The following is a 19,564-nucleotide window of genomic DNA, read 5'->3' on the forward strand; positions in this document are numbered from 1 at the left end:
ATTGCATTTTGTTGCTATGCTATACAATATTAGCGTGTGGAAAAGAGGCATGAAATTCCGCCGAAAGCCATTGGCTGAAGATGTTCTCCATTAGGTACGAAAAATTAGACGAAGTCTAAAAGAAAGCAAAAGTCTAATTAGCTTGACGAAGAAAGCACGAAAAATGACATTAAGACAATTGCGCTTAATGTGTCTAGACGTGACATGTTCCATAGACGCTGGTTGGTATTGAATAATCTGAGTTAATTTTGGGACAAAGGGGATAATAACAGTGCTGGTACAGAGTTGTGCTATCTGGTTATTGAACACTTACCCAAAAATAGAACAGCTGTTGCTGTTACATTGTGCAACTCTCACAGAATGATAAAATATGAACAATCCTTATCTCTTACTAGCAGACCCGGCAAACTTCGTCCCACTCAAAATTTATTTTTCGTTATCACATCCACGTTTTCTAACTAAGCGCACGTTCATGGGTCCAATCGCAGAACTGTTCATTGATTGATCTTCTAATCTACCCTTTAAAAGTGCCATTCACTATAAAATTCCTAGTACTTCTACTTCTACCAAAAATCGGCTGTTGCATTATGAAATCCGTTCGACTTAAATTCAATCGTGCCATGAAATGTGTTTTGCCCCGGCGAAAAATGATCGTCAAAATAATTCATCCGTTTTTGTGGAACAATTTACTTTCTATCACATTAACAGACCTGAAAGTAATTATAGATTGTTAAAATTTGAATGAAAATTATCACTCGATGTTGTTTGAATACTTAGAAGACATAGTCCGGCTTTAACTAAATTATTTTTCTTTGAATCTTCTTGCATTTCCACCAAAACTTAATCCATGATATAAAATCATTATCATAAAGGGTGTGTCACATCAAATTGCATCACGGAAAAAACGCTGTAGAAATTCGCCCAGTAGACCGATCCTTTTGAAAATTTTAGACAGTAAAATAAAAACTATTAAACAACTTTTGGCATTTTCTTTTCATTCATACTTCGAGCCCAAGCCCGTATGCTCGCACCTTCCTCTTTACCCCGTCCATAAGGTTCTGTACAACGTCAGGTTGTAGTTTTTTTTGAACAGAAATCCATTTTCTCTTGAAGTCCGCCTCCGATTTGACAACTTTTGGGTTCTTCCGGAGGGCCTGCTTCATAATCGCCCAATATTTTTCTATTGGGCGAAGCTCCGGCGCGTTGGGCGGGTTCATTTCCTTTGGCATGAAGTTGACTCCGTTGGCTTCGTACCACTCCAACACGTCCTTTGAATAGTGGCACGAAGCGAGATCCGGCCAGAAGATGGTCGGGCCCTCGTGCTGCTTCAATAGTGGTAGTAAGCGCTTCTGTAGGCACTCCTTAAGGTAAACCTGCCCGTTTCCCGTGCCGGTCATCACGAAGGGGCGCTCCGCTTTCCGCAAGAGCAGATCGCTTGCCACACCATGTACTTTTTGGCAAACTTGGATAGTTTCTGCTTGCGAATCTCCTCCGGAACGCTGAATTTGTCCTCTGCGGAGAAGAACAACAGGCCCGGCAGCTGACGAAAGTCCGCTTTGACGTAGGTTTCGTCGTCCATTACCAGGCAATGCGGCTTCGTCAGCATTTCAGTGTACAGCTTCCGGGCTCGCGTCTTCCCCACCATGTTTTGCCTTTCGTCGCGGTTAGGAGCCTTCTGAACCTTTTATGTACGCAGGCCCTCCCGCTGCTTGGTCCGCTGGACGAATGAACTTGACAAATTCAGCTTATTGGCGACATCCCGGACCGAACTTCTCGGATCACGTCTAAACTGCTTAACTACGCGCTTGTGATCTTTTTCACTGACGGAGCATCCATTTTTGCCGTTCTTCACCTTCCGGTCGATGGTTAGGTTCTCGAAGTATCGTTTTAGTACTCTGCTGACCGTGGATTGGACGATTCCCAGCATCTAACCGATGTCCCGATGTGACAACTCCGGATTCTCGAAATGAGAAATGAGCACAGGTTTAATTCACGACGCTCTTTTTCATTCGACGACATTTTTACAAATTTACGAAAAATTGACAGTGAAGCATGACCAACGTGATCTATACACTCTTATCTGATTATAAGCGAAAGCTGAAGATATAATTCCTAAAAATTAAATTTCTACAGCGTTTTTTCCGTGATGCAATTTGATGTGACACACCCTTTATACAATTTTTATTCAATATTACTTTCTTGACCGTAACTCTGTTACATGTATTACTCTGTTACACGGAACACACATTTGATACGGTAGAGCCTATTTCTATTTATGATTGTTGCTTCGAAAGCGTGTTTATTTCCATCGAACATTCATTACTTTTTTTTTGCTTCACAATCATGGAATACGCACGAAATTACGCCGTTCAACTAAAAAACATCCAGCACTATGTTGGATGGAGTACAAGGAATATTTTAATGGAGCTCATTACATACTTTATATTCTTGTTCACACGTGACAATCTATACGTTTTGGCCTGGCAACAGCAAAGGCTGTGTCGGTGATGCTCATGATAGCATCTCGCAAGTCAATGTATTCTATCTCAAACCACTTCTGCTGATTGTGTCGAAGGAATCGCAGTCGTTCGCTTTCTATTTTCGCGTATATGTCGACCTTGGATTGTTGGCACAGCTCAAGAAATCGTAGAATAAAGTTGTGCTGGCCGCGTCGAATCATTATACGACACCAATAAAATCGATCGATCGCACGCTCCTATATGTTTCGTCCCCTCCAACCACATGTTCAAAAATATTAATTCAAAATGAGTAATGATGTTCTTAATGAATGATGATCTTTGATCTGTTAAATGTAAATTTTGACTGTCCATCCTTATTATATAATGTATCACTCTATGTACCAATTCGACAACTATGTGAGCGAGATTTGTTGTTTATCAATCGCCATAGGACTTCTTACGGATTCCATAACCCCTTAGAGAATTGTTTCCGTGAATTCAATAGTGCTTGTGCCGTGTTCGATTTTAACGTGTCGAAAGCAGTCTTTAAAAATAGAATTAAGAATTTAATATAAGGATTCAGACTATGGAATTATAAACAATTCGAGACAGTGACAAATAAATAAATAAATAAATAAATTATGGCGAGATTTCGTTCTCCAATGTTCATGCAATATCCGTGTTGTCCCTTCAGAGCGACCAGGAAATTTTTCGTCAAAGAAATTTCTTCTGACTTATACTGTGGTCACAAGTATTGTAGAGCTTGTCACTTAGAATACACTCAAAGCGTGTTACTTGGCATAGGGGTAGTGGGGGCAAATTGGTCATGGGGGGCAAAGTGGCCACCTGCTTGTTTGCTAGTATAACTATTGACTATTGACAGCGTATTGATATTCACCTTATGTTTGAAGAATTTAATAACTTTTGAGTCACCCTGTACTTCAGTAGTACTGTCACATGTCAAAATATAAATAAAAACAGAAGTTGCTCTCACGATAGCCATTCGAGCGTAGTTCTCGTGAAATTCAGTTTATTCAATCTGATATATTGGACGATTTGTCAGTTTAGACAACTGCTCACATATTCTAGGAGAGGTGAACACATATTTTGTTCAATCTCAGCGATTAATTAACATAGAAATTACTTTGATATTTGGGGGCAAAGTGGTCATAGGTACATAACGACTTACAATGTTCGTTTCACTAAAGCTAGTATATCTCATTACATTCTGCTCTTGAAGAGGTTCTTTTTGTGGCTTTGACCCTGGAAAAATATGCCACTCCAATTAAACCAAGCTTCATTTTGCGGAACATTATGTGTTTCTTACAACGTTTTTGTATGCATCAGAAAATTTAAATTTAGACTCTAGGTGAATATACCAAGCTTATTTCATACATGTACCTACTATATCGAATATGATTTGAATAAATTTGATGGAAAAAAACGCATAAATCTATCACATTTAGCTTGATATGTGCGAGTGACCACTTCGCCCCCACTAGGTGACCACTTTACCTCCAAGAAAAAAAAAGATCCATTTTTCACCTTTTTTCTAATAATGAAAAATGTACTATTTTGAATTTTGACGTAGGACTACGTCTTTCATTTCTATACCGGGGTGTAAAATCAAAGTTTCGAAAACGAAAGTGTTACGCCGGAGACCGAGATTTTGAGCGTTAATAGCTCCTAAACAACTGAACGAAATGGTATGATAAACACTTCATTCGAAAGATAAAATGTCTACGCGTTCTATACTTGTTACTTTTTGATCCAAAAACTTGTTTCAATAGTCTTAAAATTGCTTTCAAAACAGGCTATTGAAATCACCAATCGGTATATAAGCGAGCGCCGCTCGGAAATCCACTCAGTTATAATTGAACAGCGATTGGAGCATGTTGTCGCTGTTGTGGTGAAGCTCTTCGTTTATCATGAAAGCGCGGATGAACGGTGTCACCAAGAGCCTGTTTGTGCACCTTAGGCCAGACATGAATCCATCAGGAGGAGAGTGATGCCACAAACGGTTCACCGGGAAGATCTCGAAGCAGCCGCTACACACACACACACACATACACGCGCGGAATTCTTTCCGTTTGGATGCCATTCAGCATCGAGAAAGATCCGGAAAATAATCTGCCAGTTCCTCTGGGAATTTAAAAATACATTCATGTGAAAGAGTTTATTTGAATGTTTTCTATCCATGTAACACTGTGACCAAATATGTTTCAATCAAGTGCTATTAACAGATGGTTATCGAGTTAGCATTAACCACTGGTGGGCTTCCAGTATCGAGGAAAATGTGGAAATATCTAATCGTTACTGAAAATAATCTGCCAGTTCCTCTGGGAATTTAAAAATACATTCATGTGAAAGAGTTTATTTGAATGTTTTCTATCCATGTAACACTGTGACCAAATACATTTGGTTTTGTGATTTTTCAATCAATCGCAATTAACAGGATAGCTTCTGAAGATTATTCTTCCCCATCAGTAGGATATTTCCGTATCCAATATTGTATGCGCCCGCAATCGATTATTGCTCAGTAGCCGAAAGTTCCGAGCTCAGGGAGTTCATTCCCCTCTAGTTTGCTTCCAAATTGCCATCGTAAACCACGCCTTCTCTCGATTCAATCACGCACAAAAAGCATACTTAAGCGATATTCTGGTGGTGAGACACATTCATTTTTCGTGAGGACATCGACAAGACAACATCGTTGCTGAGGATGCTGGACGGCAAAGGATCGAGATCTGCCCTGAAACGCAAGCAGTTTGTTTGAAACTGTGAGGGAGCACAGAGAAGCCGATCCTTCAGGAGAAGAGAAGGTGACCATCGAAGTAGCCGCTACACACACACATACACGCACGGATTTTTTTCCGTTTGGATGCCATTCAGCATCGAGAAAGATCCGGAAAATAATCTGCCAGTTCCTCTGGGAATTTAAAATTACATTCATGTGAAAGAGTTTATTTTGATGTTTTCTATCCATGTAACACTGTGACCAAATACATTTGGTTTTGTGATTTTTCAATCAATCGCAATTAACAGGATAGCTTCTGAAGATTATTCTTCCCCCTCAGTAAAATATTTTCGTATCCAATATTGGATGCATAAAACCTTGTACCTCCAACGTAACGCTCTCGTGTTCGAAGTCCCCCAAATATTAACTTATTCATTCATTCAGAATGGATTCAGATTCAACTTCAAACAAAGGATCACTGAATCAACGATAGTCCTACGTCACCATTGCGGTTATACCATAGATATAACCCACTTTCTGTTTTTATAGTAAAAGCCTTATGCTATGTTGAACAACAATGAGTTGAACTATGATATTCTAAGAGAAACGGGAATTGTAGCGGTATGTGGACGCTGGAAATGGACATATTCCTTAGGGTGACCACTATGCCCCCACTTCCCCTTTACATTTCAACTAAGTAGCAACAAAAATGACGCAAGTTTTACAGGGTCTTTCAGATTAAACGCCCACGCAATAAATTTTAATAACTTCTATATAAGTGAACCGATTTTAATTTTTTAAAAACCATATAACTTATTTTAGGACATTTTCTATGTGACCATCCCTTTTTCGATAACGCATTTCAAACGGTGAACAAAATTCTTCATGCTCAACTCTAAAGGCGCGTCCACATCATGCCGAATCATGCCGATCGGTCTGTACCAGGCGGCATATTCGGTTCGTTATGTAATGTGGACGCCCCATCGGGTGCACGAAGCCGAAGTCCCATCCGATGCACGAAGTCGTCACGAACACACGAAGCACAATGTCGTCAACGCTAATTTACTTCGTTTTTTTTGGTTCAACTTTCTCGAACCGGACCCACTTGTTTCGGGTTGGGTTCGGTTTGATTCTAGTCGGTTTTCGGCACGTCGGCAAGCCCGGGCGGTACGTCCACATTTAGTCGGCTTTACCGGGCGGCCAAGGCCGATTGGCGTAATGTGGACGCGTCCTAACATTACGACTTCGATGCAGTTGAAAATCCGAGTTATTTCTAATCTGTAAGACCCTGTACTACCTTGAGATGGCGGACGTTAGGAACATTAGGAGCGTTAGTACCATTGAAGAAGACAGTGCAGGGCGCCGTATGTGTGTGTGTCAACGATGCATTCCAGATAATTGTTTTTTCTTCGAATCACACTTCTTCGCGCGACGCTGCACAGTCACCTACCATGCTTCCAGTAATGTTTTTAACAATATGCGCATTGGATCTACAAACGTGCTCTTCAACCGAAGTTTTATCAGGATTGACGACAATAGCGTGATTGTCATTTTGCAATCCGAGCATGTGTGATAAGAATAATTTTAATAATTCATTGTGCTAATTCGAAAAGACTTTTAGCTAACCGGCTGTGCGCCTAGCTTTAGGCGAATGGAGGTTACTTGCTCATGTGTGGGTGAAAGATCGATGAAGCGGACGTGGCGCTATCTATCATTTAACAACATAAATAAATTCGCTGTGTTTGACAATCGAACGGCGGATCAATTATTTGATATTGTTTATACAAAAGTACTAATATCGCAATTAACAATATGAGATGAGAGTGGAAGTTTCTGGTTATGTGTATTTTTTGAAGCTAAATTGGAGAAAAAAAAACAAAAAAAAACTATTTTTTGGCATAGGACCAAACTAATCGGTATTAAATATAGGGGAGATGGGGGTGAGACGGACATGTTAAGGAAAACTTCAATTGTATCTTTGGAAACTCATGTTTTCAAAATTTAAAAGCAGTTTCTTACAGTTCAATATACTGGGTTTCGAAATAACTAGACAAATGTTTTATAAAAATGTGTTTTTCCATGTTTTTCACTGAAATTAAAACATGCCGAAAAGTACAACATTTTTATCGGTGCGGGTATAATGGACATGTAGTGGGGGGGATATGGACAGGTTCATAATATACGAAGCGTAGAAGTTTATCGCTCGCGAGAGGAATAATTTCACTCTCTCTCAGTGTCTGTATTTCAGTTACTGGACTGAAATAGAACGAAAAGGGAAAGCAATATAAAAGAGAGTTCAATCCCTTCTTCCCTTCACTTTCCATCATACATTGGATGTGATTATAGATATGACTGTCCATTTCACAGTGATAATCGAATCCTCCGGATAATCGAGTCATGAAAAAAAAACGAATTTACTCTCGGTAAACTTAATATAATTATGATTTGCACTTATTTATTAAACGGGTTTATCTAGGTTGACCCGCTTGTATGTTTGTGACTTTGTAACTTTGTAACTTTGTATGTAGCGCGGTACCACATTAATAGATATTAAACCCCCTTCCTGTTGACCGATTGATCTGAAATTTGGAACAGATCTTTATCTCTGGTGTCATTATAAAGCGGCGTTTTCCATGATCTTGAAAATCCAAGAAGGCGGCCACTACAAAATGGCGGATTATGTATATTTTTTCCCAAAACCCCATCAATATGGGTATCGATTGACAGGGCTTGACCAGTAGAACACAATTATTTATGGAAAATGTAAATCAAAGATGGTGACCACTACAAAATGGCGGATTACATATTTTCTCAGAACCGCTTCAATGTGGATATCAAATGAAAGGGCTTGACTAGTAGAACACAGTTATTTGTGAAAAATGCAAATCCAAAATGACCACCACCACAAAATTGCGCCATATATATTTTTTTCAAAAACTCATCAATATTGGTATCAAAAGAAAGTTCTCGACTAGTAGAACATAGCAGATCATGAAAAATCCAACTCCAAGATGGCCGCAGTTTTCAAACAATTAATAAATTTTTAAATGGTTTCATCGAGCTTGAACTCTTTGTATGTATGTTTTAATGTTTGTAAACCATTTAAATTTTTGTGGAACAACCATTAATAGAAAATTGAACCCGTTCCTGTTGACTAATTGATCTGAAATTTGGAAGACACCTTTAATTCTACTGTCATTATAAAATTACGTATTCCATGATCGTGAAAAATTCAATTTGGTCGTCGCTAAAAAATGGCTGAATGACTTGACTTGGAGAACACAAAATATAATAAACAACATAAATTCAAAAAGGTCGCCGCCGCTAAATGATCGACTATGTATTTTTTGCAATCCCTCAATATCGGTATCAAATGAAATGATTTGACTAATAAAATACAGTACATCATGAAAATATTCCGACGAAAATTAGGTAAAAAATAAACGTTGGATTTTCATTATCCACAGTTAGTTTTTTCATCATATACCCCACAAATTTATTTTAGTCTCATCATTGTCCTAAATTAATGAACGAACGGATGTGATAACTACTAACTGTTACTTGTTTAATTATTTTCTAGCTTTTAGTACATTAACCGTTTAACTTAAAAAGTTTTTTTACTTATTTTATTTTCCAGTTTTCAGTAAATTATCTGTATCATCAGTATTCTTCTCTACATTAAAACCATTAAATTTTTATTTATTATAATTTCTTACCTAACTTTCTCCGGAATATTTTGATGATGCACTTTATTCTATCAGTCAAATCATTTCATTTGATACCAATATTGATGGGATTCACACTTGGATTCACCTTTTTCATAAATAACTGTATTTTACTAGTCAAGCCCTTTCATATGATACCCATATTGATGAGGTTCTGAGAAAATATGAAATCCGCCATTTTGTAGTGGCTGCCATTTTGGATTTGCATTTTTCATAAATAACTGCATTCTACTAGTTAAGCCCTTTCATTTGATACCCATATTAGCTATTCAATATGGAATTATTATACAAATTATTCAAAATTTCCGAAAATCAAAAAAACAACATACTCCGGATAATCGAGTCTAAAATTCCGGATAATCGAATCCCGGATAATCGATTCTCCGGATAATCGAGTCTCCGAATAATCGAATCTGACCTGTATATAGATTTTCAGACAGAATAAAGACATCCCTAAATCGGACAATTCCTTTCACGAGTTTTGCTCTTATCAACACATTCGGCGATCCATTTTTATTTATATAGATAGAAGATATAGGAGTGCGTTTTATCACATTAAAATTCATTTACACTTTCGAACGAAGATCAATTTCGTTAGCGCAAACATCAAATGGACTAACAACGCTTGTCAATATGTAATTATAGAACATATGCGAATTGAATTTTTCGAATTTTACCATTCATTTTCCCCCAAAAAAACCTTACATACAATTTTTAACGTCGATCGGTTCAGTAATTTCCGAGCCCATAAGAATCAGAAAGACAGACAGAAATCCATTTTTATATACGAGTATATAGATATTATCAAGTCCACCTCCTATTGGTATCAATACGACCCTCATTTGAGCTAACTTTTAATCAACCACCAGATGATTATTCGGTACGTATTCAAGCCTCTTCTGCATTATAATACTTACAAATACACTCTGTCCTACTTCTATAAGACCACCCTGATTCTATTTCGTTACAGTTAGAGTTTCACCAAGATACATTCCTACATTGTTGAATGCTTAGAATGAAGTATATTTACATCAATTTCTTTCAAAAAAGTTGTTTGTTTATTTATTATGTTTAAATATGATAATTTCAGCTGTCCAGTTTCTATAAGACCATTTCTAAATTCATATGTATTATCAATGAAAAATTCAAAACTATTGCCTGATTTACATGTCAATAATTGGCAACCTTGCCATTTTGGGCTAATAACATGGAAAATTCGTGTTGGCATACTATTTACAATTTTTTTCTGAGCGGATTTCTCGATATTTTTCCATTTTTCCAAAATTGCGATCTTGAGCTATTCAATAGTGGTGTACCTCTTTCCCTCAGTGTAAATTCTGCGTACAAGGATCCCCCTAAGATTTTCAACGGGATTCGAGTCTGGAGAGCGAGCCGGCCATTAAAAAAAAAGTTGTTGGTCCTTAATCCATTGCTTAGGTTCCTTGTTGGTATGAATAGAGGAATTATTTTGCTGGAATGTTAATTTTTTGAGACGTTATCTACGCAAAAACCGGTAGGATTCCAGAACATGTATATAATCCTTGAATCATGTGGAAGCTATCTTGAGCTTTCCGGTTGCACAAAATTCCGCTCAAACCATGCACGAGCCTCCACCAAAATTCCTGGTTGAAAAATACTGTTCCTCCTTCCATAAATCACGCCAGTACCCGCTGAAACCATCAGGAACATCCAAATTGTTTTTTTTTCTCATCAGTGAAGATAACCTATACGTTGAAGAACTTTTCGTTATAGTATATAGCAAAATGTATTCTTTCGGAAACATTTTTTGTTATAACATACCTTATCCCATTGTCGGTTCATGTGAGCCGAACAAAACTCAGACGTCTTCCGATGTGAGATGGTGTAAGATGAGGAGCTTTAACATTTGAAACCCTCTTTATGTGAGGATTTTTTGAAGCTATTTCGAAGCGATTCGAAGCTGTTCTAGCTATTTCACGCTTATCCCGATCAGAGACCTTCGATTTGCGTGGAGCTCTCTTCTTGTTACCGTATCCTTAAGAATTCGCCAAATGATGTTGGTATCAGAGTAGTACCAACATTCTCTTGGTGAAATGCATCGATTTGTCTTTCTTCTCTCTCTCCGTGAACGCTTTCCCCTTCGGCATTTTCCAGATTTACTGATCAAAACAACTGAAACAACGAAAAATGTAACTGGTCTTATCGCTTGGCGCGCTACAGTTTGTTTATGAGGTCCTTGGCGCGTAGCATAAATAAAGTTTCTCTGTGTTGAATGCTGTTCTTCTTTAAAATGCAGTAAACTCAGAACAATGAGAAATGCAACATCTACTTGAGAATCCGAATATCTTCCTCTAAACACGATGATTTTTCAAACAGCACCAAACCGGATCATAATTTCTCTTTAAAGAAAATCGTTAAAAATAATTAAAAATATTGGATAATGTGTACGCTTTATGGTATTATTAACAACTAGAGACTTGGGCTTCTCAACAAACCAAAACTCGTCTTGATTACATGTGATTTTCATAAAGAAAAATCGTTTTGCATTTACTAGTCGCGTAAAAACACCCAAAATCGGACAAACCAACTTCATTTCCCTACATGAAATATGAGTTTTGGACGGATATAGACGAGAGAAAATCTGGCATCCCTGCTAGGAAACCAATCATTGAAATGTGTTTTTCGACTAGTTTACATCATATTGCATATAGGCGTCACACCGTATGATGCGCAAATAGTATATCTCACGGCGTAAAACAGTTCGTTATACCGTTTAAGATATTTGCCGCATCGACCAAGGTACGATTGTGTAAGGAAGAAAATCAAAGTTCAACTTCAAATGTGCTTTAGTTGAACTTTGATGAGGGTTATAATCATTTATTCACAAATTTGAGGAAGGGATTGATTTATTCTGTTCGGGCTTTAATTGTTGAATTCAAAGAGTTTCTGTTACGATTTTCGAGAAATTCAAGCAATGCTTTGAAAAAATATTGAATAGTATTGCATAAGCTGATTTACATCAAGCAAATGCTAATTCATTGCAGTAAGTAGTTGAGATGTAAATATAAATTGCTTTACTGTATATGCTAATGCATAATGGTTACTTGGGTGGTATTGAATTTTACATCAAATGAAATTCGAAGAAAAATACTACTTTAAACATCTTGAACATTTTCTTTTTCCCTATGATTTAATCTCAAAGTATTTTTTTTTCAATTTGTATTCTATAGGGATAATTGACGCCATCTATTTTATTCTTGTGATCAACATGCAGCTATTGTGTCGGCGTGTTGTTCACTCCCAAACTTTGTTGCTTGGCCTTCTCCCTTCTTCAATTCTTGTTGTGTTTTGGAGAGTGAAGCTCGGCCCTTCCCATAGTTTTTTTTGACAACATGGGCTTCTGTCTGATCATAAATCAAGGATACAAAGATACAGAGTAATGAAATTTTGTACAAGGGGATAACTTCATACTTTGAGACTACCGAAATTTTCCTCAGCTGTTTTCACCCACAGTGAAATCCAGAAGTGGTTTTGATATTATTGGTATTAAGTGGAACTTTATTGTCCTGTTGTTTATGAATAACAATACTGAATAAATTTTGCTTCTAGTGATGCAGTCATCGACTTGATTGGTATCTTTACATACAACTAAATTCACAAGACCATTTTAAGTAATAAACACTTGACCTCATATTAACTAACATACGAGAAAGAAAAAAAACCGGTAAATTGATAAACTATACACATCATAAAACTTCGGAAAGAAACAAACTGAAACGCTTATTATGATAAGGAGACAACCGAAGTTATTAATTCATCCCATTGAAATACAAAAAATGTCTGACCATACGTTGAAATATGCATGGATCATATGGCTAATCCCTAACTGTCAATAAATCACCCTCAATTGGCCATAAACCATCGTCTAGCAAACGACTAGTAACCCCCGGCTGTGCGAAACAATTTAAAATAACGCCACACGAGCTATCCTCTGGACCCTTTTCTAGAGCGAGGGCATTAATTGTCATTTAATTGATTCCACTCCCAGTCAACGAGAATGCCGAGAAAATTTGTGACGGTAGTTAGCATAAAATTAGGCATGAACACAAGTGCTGAGCATGAGACGACAGCAGCAGTATATGGGATGACGAACATAATTAACCCAATCCTGGCTGTCCATTCTTTGGAATGTGATGGTGAGGTTAGGTAGGGAAACTAGTGTTTTCCTTATCACCTCCTCCGGATGCTGAAGAATTTCTCAACTGGGAGAAGCGGTAGTTTGGCTCATTTGGCAAAAGTGTGGAAAGTGTGACCGTCAGGTTCTGCCTCGGCGAGGTGAGGAAAACCCAACCATAATGCTAAATGATGCATGATACGATGATGACTAGTATAAGACCACGAAACAGGGATGGGATTCACAGTGCAAATCTAGATGGTTTCAGAACTGCTTCCCAGCAAGAATCAAGAGGAAAATGTGCCATACCCGTTTGCCACTTCGGCTGTTTAGTTTTCGGGTCCCGTGCTGAAAGACACAGTCTAAACTGGAACCAAAGTGCTAACAATCCTGGAATACCTTTTGCTTTAATAAGATTTATCTTTCCTTTGGTGTGTCGTACGCGTGCCTTGTGGGTGGGTTTATTAATGCTGCTTGTGCTTGTAACATGCCGGGTGCCGAAGGAGAAGCGTGGATATCAACGGACTGTGGAAATCTGCCGCAATCATCAACGGGCAATGTGGATTCCGAAAGTTTTGGAAAAAAAAAGAATATGCGGATTTTGAATGTTTCTGGATCTTAATGGTCCGAAATAATGTACAAAGGGACATCCCTAATCACATAAAGTGTTTTTGACGGAATGTTAATTCAAACGAATTTTAAATGCTTCCCAGTGTTGCATTCACTCCAAACATAGTATATTGTAGAGGATTAAGGACGCTTCCTTACCATAAACAATGTCAAAAAACGAATTTGAAAAAATAGTAAATTATTGGTAGAGTTAACAAACCTAATCTGGTATAGCGAGGTGCGTCCGCAAATTCCTCTACAAGCGCCCGGCTAGCTCAGTCGGTAGAGCATGAGACTCTTAATCTCAGGGTCGTGGGTTCGAGCCCCACGTTGGGCGTATATTTTTAGTCATTTCAAATTATTGTACATTTGAGCTTTACATCTTCGCCTTGACACCATAATCAAGAGACATGGGTATGTAGCTCAGATGGTAGAGCGCTCGCTTAGCATGTGAGAGGTACGGGGATCGATGCCCCGCATCTCCAAAAAGATGATATTTTGATATTAGTGAAAATAATAGAATGGAGCCTGTATAAAGCTACATGTTTGGTGTAGTGATACAATATACTAATAGTTTACAATTAGCTGATCTGGCCCACCGTCAATCTGTATATATAACAATGGATTTCTGTCTGTCTTTTTCTGTCTGATTCTTATGGACTCGGAAACTATTGAACCGATCAATATGAATATTGGTATGTAGGGGATTTTGGACTCGGAGAAGGTTTTCGTGATAGTTTGAGACCCCTCCCCCTCTCTAAGGGGGGCTGCGATACAAATTAGAGTAATGCGGGACAAAGGTGCACACCTAACTGTTGTCGTCCAATAACTCTTGGAATAAGAGCAAATAAAATTCCGTTTGCTTACCAAATTGTAACTTTATATATTTCCTTCGAAACGTAGTACAAGCATTTATTGAGTTGTGTTTGTAATTGGACAAATACCTATTTTAATACAAAAAGACAAAAGCGCACCTTTGCCCCATAGTGTGGGGGCAAAGATGCGCACTTATTGAATTGAACTTCTGAGATAACTTATACCAAAAATAAATGCTTTATCATCAGAAGCGGGAGAAGCATCATTACTAGAGAGTGTAGGCACCGTCCAGTAGGCAGGAGGGGGATGTTCTGTGTTTTTTTATGGGTGGAGAAGAGTGGGTGTTATAGTTGTACATACCACGTGGAAATTTTTGGGAGGAAGGAGACTGACAATATAAGATATCCGAAAATGTCCAACAATTGAAACAGAATTCGTTTTCATTAACAAACTAGCTGACTCAGCGAACTTCGTCCCACCCACAATTGATATGTTGATATAAATCATTTCGAACACTCAAGTTCCCACAGAAATTATTTTTATGTACGTAATCTATACTCGCGGTATATAATTTCTTTTTTGACATATAAACCTGATGCAGACTAAGACGCATCGATCCTGATACTGACTGTTCAAATCCGTTGCTCCTTTCTTGAGTTTAATCGTGAGGAACGGACACCAAATCATTTTTATTTATATAGATCAAATTTATAAATACATAGTTACCTTCACTTGATTTATTTGAAACTCATTGTTGAAAAAAAAACAATATTGATATGAAGTTCATTGTGAAAACATAAACATAAACGAAGCATAACCGTTATTCAATTGATTGCATGGTGAAAATAAAAAAAAATCATTTCAAATTCATTTTGAATTATATTTAAGCAATTGTTTATTTTTATTCCTCATCTTGGATTTCGGTTCTTAGGATTCCGACGCTTTGCCTTGGAGCGCTGTTGCTTCGTTGCGCTGTTGTGGGGTTCGAAGAGACAGACGGTGGTTCCACATGAAGCTAGAAGCCCAATCTATTCCTGATAGCTTCGCAACTTTGTTGAATTCATGCTGGAAAATTTTCCGAAAAATCGAACGCCATGCGCCGTAAATCTTTGAGAGTCATACCATAGAAATCTCAGCAGATCCTAAGACTGCTCACTCGTAAATACCTATCTGAACCGCCCTAGGTGCCCGCTGACACATTCCAGCAGAAGTAGAAATGTCAATAAAAGAAGATTCAAATCATAAATCATGTTCTGATATGAGCCTCTTCCTCAGAGTTGATTCAGAAATACCGAGGTCTGCCGCAATCCGACACTTCGAGACTCCCTCCCGAAGCCTTTGTCGGGCCATTTGAGCATTTCTGGAGTGCATTTCTTCAAATCAATTTTCTTCTTGTGGGTTCCGTTAAAAAAATTGTTGAAAACACCTTTGCCCCGCATTACTCTAAACACAAATTTCTACAGTTCTCGAGAAATAATCAAGCAAATAAAACCAAATTTGGCATGTGAAGGTTTTAGAATGCAATAAATATTTCTATGGTGGTCAGACACTCCTCCCGCCCTCTAAGGGTGGGGGTTATACAAATGAAACACAAATTTCTGCACAACTCGAAAGCTAATCAAGCACAATTTGGGATGTGAGGGTTTTTGGGTATGAGAAATGTTTCTATAATGGTATGACACCCTTCCCTCCTCTGGAATGGAGAGGGGGTCCCATAAAAATATTACACATATTTCAATCAAAAATATTCCAGCCAAACATGACAATTGAAAATTTTCGGAAAACTCTGAAGGAAAAAGGGAAAATTCGGAAAATTACATAGTGATAAGTGTTGTTAGTCCATTTGATGTTTGCGCTAGCAAAATTGATCTTTGTTCGAAACTGGAAATGGATTTTAATGTGATGAAACGCACTCCTATATCATCTTCCATCTATACAAAAAAAAAAGGATCGCCAAATGTGTTGATAAGAGCAGAACTCGAGGAATGAATTGTCCGATTTAGGGCTGTATTGATTCTATCTTATTTTTGTATAAAACATTTATTCCATATAACGGAGAAACATGTTATTTGCAAGTGGTTGAAAAGTCTTGAACGAAAAATGTGTCTGAAAATAATCTGATATTATTATAATGAGTTTTGGTAGAAGTACTAGGAATTTTATAGTAAAAGGTAAATTCAACGGGGTCGATTAGAAGATCAATCAATGAACAGTTCTGCGATTGGACTCATAAACTTGCGCTTAGTAAGAAAACGTGAATGTTTGAAGATATTGATAACAAAAAACAAATTTTGGGCGGGACGAAGTTTGCCGGGTCAGCTAGTATATATATATAAATGGATTTCTGTCTGTCTGTCGGATTCTTATGGACTCGGAAACTACTAAACCGATCGACATGAAAATTGGTATGTAGGGGTTTTTGGGGTAGGGGAAGGTTCTAATGATAATTTGAGAGGGGTCTCTTAGGGGGTGGGGGGCTGCCATACAAATGAAACACAAATTTCTACATTACTCGAGAATCAATCAAGCAAATGAAACGAAATTAGGCATGTGGTGGTTTTAGGGTGCAATAAATGATTCTATGGTAGTTAGATACTCCTCAAGCTAATGGAACCAAATTTGCCATATGGAAGCTTTAGGGAGAAATAAATGTTTTTATGGTGGTTTGAAACTTCTTTCCCCACTCTAAAGAGGGGGGAGGGTGCTGAACAACTCGAGAATTAATGAAACAAATGGAATCACACTTGGTATATAGACGCACTTCTATATCGTCTTCTATCTATATAAATAAAAATGGATCGCCGAATGTGTTGATAAGAGCAAAACTCGGGGAACGAACATGTTATTTGCAAGAGGATGAAGAATCTTGCACGAGAATTGTGTCTGGAAATAATCTGATATTATAATGTCGAGTTTTGGCAGAAGTACTGAAATTTTATAGTAAAAAAAGATTTTAAAGGATAGATTAGAAGATCAACAATGAACAGTTCTGCGATTGGACCGCTGAACGTGCGCTTAATAATTAACATGGATGTGATAACGAAAAATAAACTTTGGGCGGTACGAAGTTTGCCGGGTCAGCTAGTGCGATATAAAACTATACAATTCTTCAAGTATAGAAACAATCACCTCTGGGTACGTTTATGACAAGGTAATCTGTACTTGAAGTGTGTAAGGACACGATCCAATTATACACTCTCAACTATGACATCTTAGCTTTGACGGAAAGCAGCGATCGCAAAGCAATTCATAACAAGTGTTTTTTTTTGTTGCGAATATTACGTGTTTTGCTACTTTTTTTTTTAAAAAAAAAGTCAATAATACGTGAGATAGAGGAGATGGTGAACCATTAAAGTTAAAATAACGGAACTAGTACCCAGGATGTGTTGTTTCTGTGCTGCCTTTTGAAACTGGTCTTTTTACGGCGCTATATCGTCGAAAACTTATACGAACAGGTAAACTTAAACAAATCCAGATTATACAATTAGTACACAAAATAGTTTATTTTTAACTGTTCCTACTGTTAGAAAGGTCAACGATTCGCATGCCTCGGAAAATCAAAACATTTGTGGAAAACTGATACAGTTATTTACATTTAATGCGCCACTCAGTGTCGCATTGGAGGCGATTTTGACCTGTAATTGGACATTGACGATGAGAGTGGTACAGTATCGACGTCTGGTGGCGAATTTCAATGTGGGACCAAAATTTGGGCCCCGAACTTGATGTTTACAAAAATGTCCAATTAGAGGTAAAAATGTCCAATTAAAAGTGTCGCATTAAATGTAAGTTACGGTACTTTAAATAGTAAAATATGGTACTTTTCACGATACAAATCAAAACCTCAAAGAAAACTGACATTGTGATGGTGAGAGAGTAAATGAAAATTAACAACGTTTTAGGAATTTTTTAACGTTGAACCCGGTCATTTTTGCGCTAGCGAGCGGGGCAGCCACTTTAATCTAAGTTGTGTGTTTCTTCACACTTCGCTATAAAATTTGGAGGATGAGAAGATCTGGGGAAATCACAAGTGAGAAAACATCACGTGTTAATTCAAGTTACAGTAGAATCCCGATTATCCGCAGAATAGTCGGAAATCTACCATAGAAAATTAAACACAAATTTCTGCATTATTCTAGACTTAATTAAGCAAATGAAACCAAATTAGGCATATAGAGGTTTTAGGGTGCAATAAATGTTTCTATGGTGGTTCGAGACTCCTCCCCCCCTCTCTTAGGGTGGGCTGTCGTACAAATGAAAAATAAATTTCTACATAACTCGAAAACTAATCAAGCAAATGGAGCCAAATGTGACATGTGAAGATTTTAGGGGGCACGAAACGTTTCTATGGTGAATAGACACCCCTCTCCCCTCTCTAAGGGGAGAAGAGGGGAGGGGTCTGTCTTTATTCTATCATATTTTCTGTATCGAACATTTATTCCATGTAATGGCGAAAGATGTTATTTGCAAGTGGTTGAAAAATCATGAACGAGAATTGTGTCTGAAAATAATCTGATATTATAATGATGAGTTTTGGTAGAAGTACTAGCAATTTTTTAGTAAAATGTTAACTCAACGGGGACGATTAGAAGATCAATCAATGAACATTTCTGCGATTGGACTCATGAACTTGCGCTTAGTAAGAAAACGTGAATGTTTGAAGGTATTGATAACAAAAAACAAATTTTTGGCGGGACGAAGTTTGCCGAGTCAGCTAGTTTATGGAATCAAAACATTTGCTTGCATATAATATAACCTCTGAAACTGAAAGGAACAGTCTGTATTTGTGAAGCGAGTATTATGATGTGTTTTTGAGAAGGAAAAACGAGTTTTAAAGTGTAAATTATGAATGAAAATTAACTTGTCCGAATCAAATTAGTATTCTATGTGAATGCAAATCACTTTTTTTCTGCAAGTGGTGAGAAAATCCCATCCAAAAATAAATGTCTGAAATTGACGTTATAGTATAATAATAAATTTTAGTAGGAATATCTGAAAATTCAGTGGAAATAGGTTAGGGTTAGGACTACGCGCTTCAACGAATCAAATAATACCAAGTAGTTATTTT

General features: G+C 37.5%; 1 protein-coding gene and 1 non-coding gene across 2 annotated transcripts in view; both read left to right on the forward strand.

Annotated features, from left to right (window-relative positions):
- Window positions 1-13,944: 13,944 nt before the first annotated feature.
- Trnak-cuu (transfer RNA lysine (anticodon CUU)) lies at window positions 13,945-14,017 on the forward strand. The gene has a single exon. It is a non-coding gene; the product is annotated as a tRNA-Lys (tRNA).
- Window positions 14,018-14,931: 914 nt separating this feature from the next.
- The window catches only part of LOC129765010 (protein FAM133-like), a 364,726-nt gene continuing 360,093 nt past the window's right edge, over window positions 14,932-19,564 (forward strand). Inside the window, exon 1 of the mRNA XM_055764758.1 lies at window positions 14,932-14,942. The gene's annotated coding sequence lies outside the window, so the exon portion shown is untranslated. The remainder of the gene's footprint in view (window positions 14,943-19,564) is intronic.

This window comes from Toxorhynchites rutilus, chromosome 2 (assembly GCF_029784135.1).
Source record: "Toxorhynchites rutilus septentrionalis strain SRP chromosome 2, ASM2978413v1, whole genome shotgun sequence".
Taxonomy (NCBI): Eukaryota; Metazoa; Arthropoda; class Insecta; order Diptera; family Culicidae; genus Toxorhynchites; species Toxorhynchites rutilus.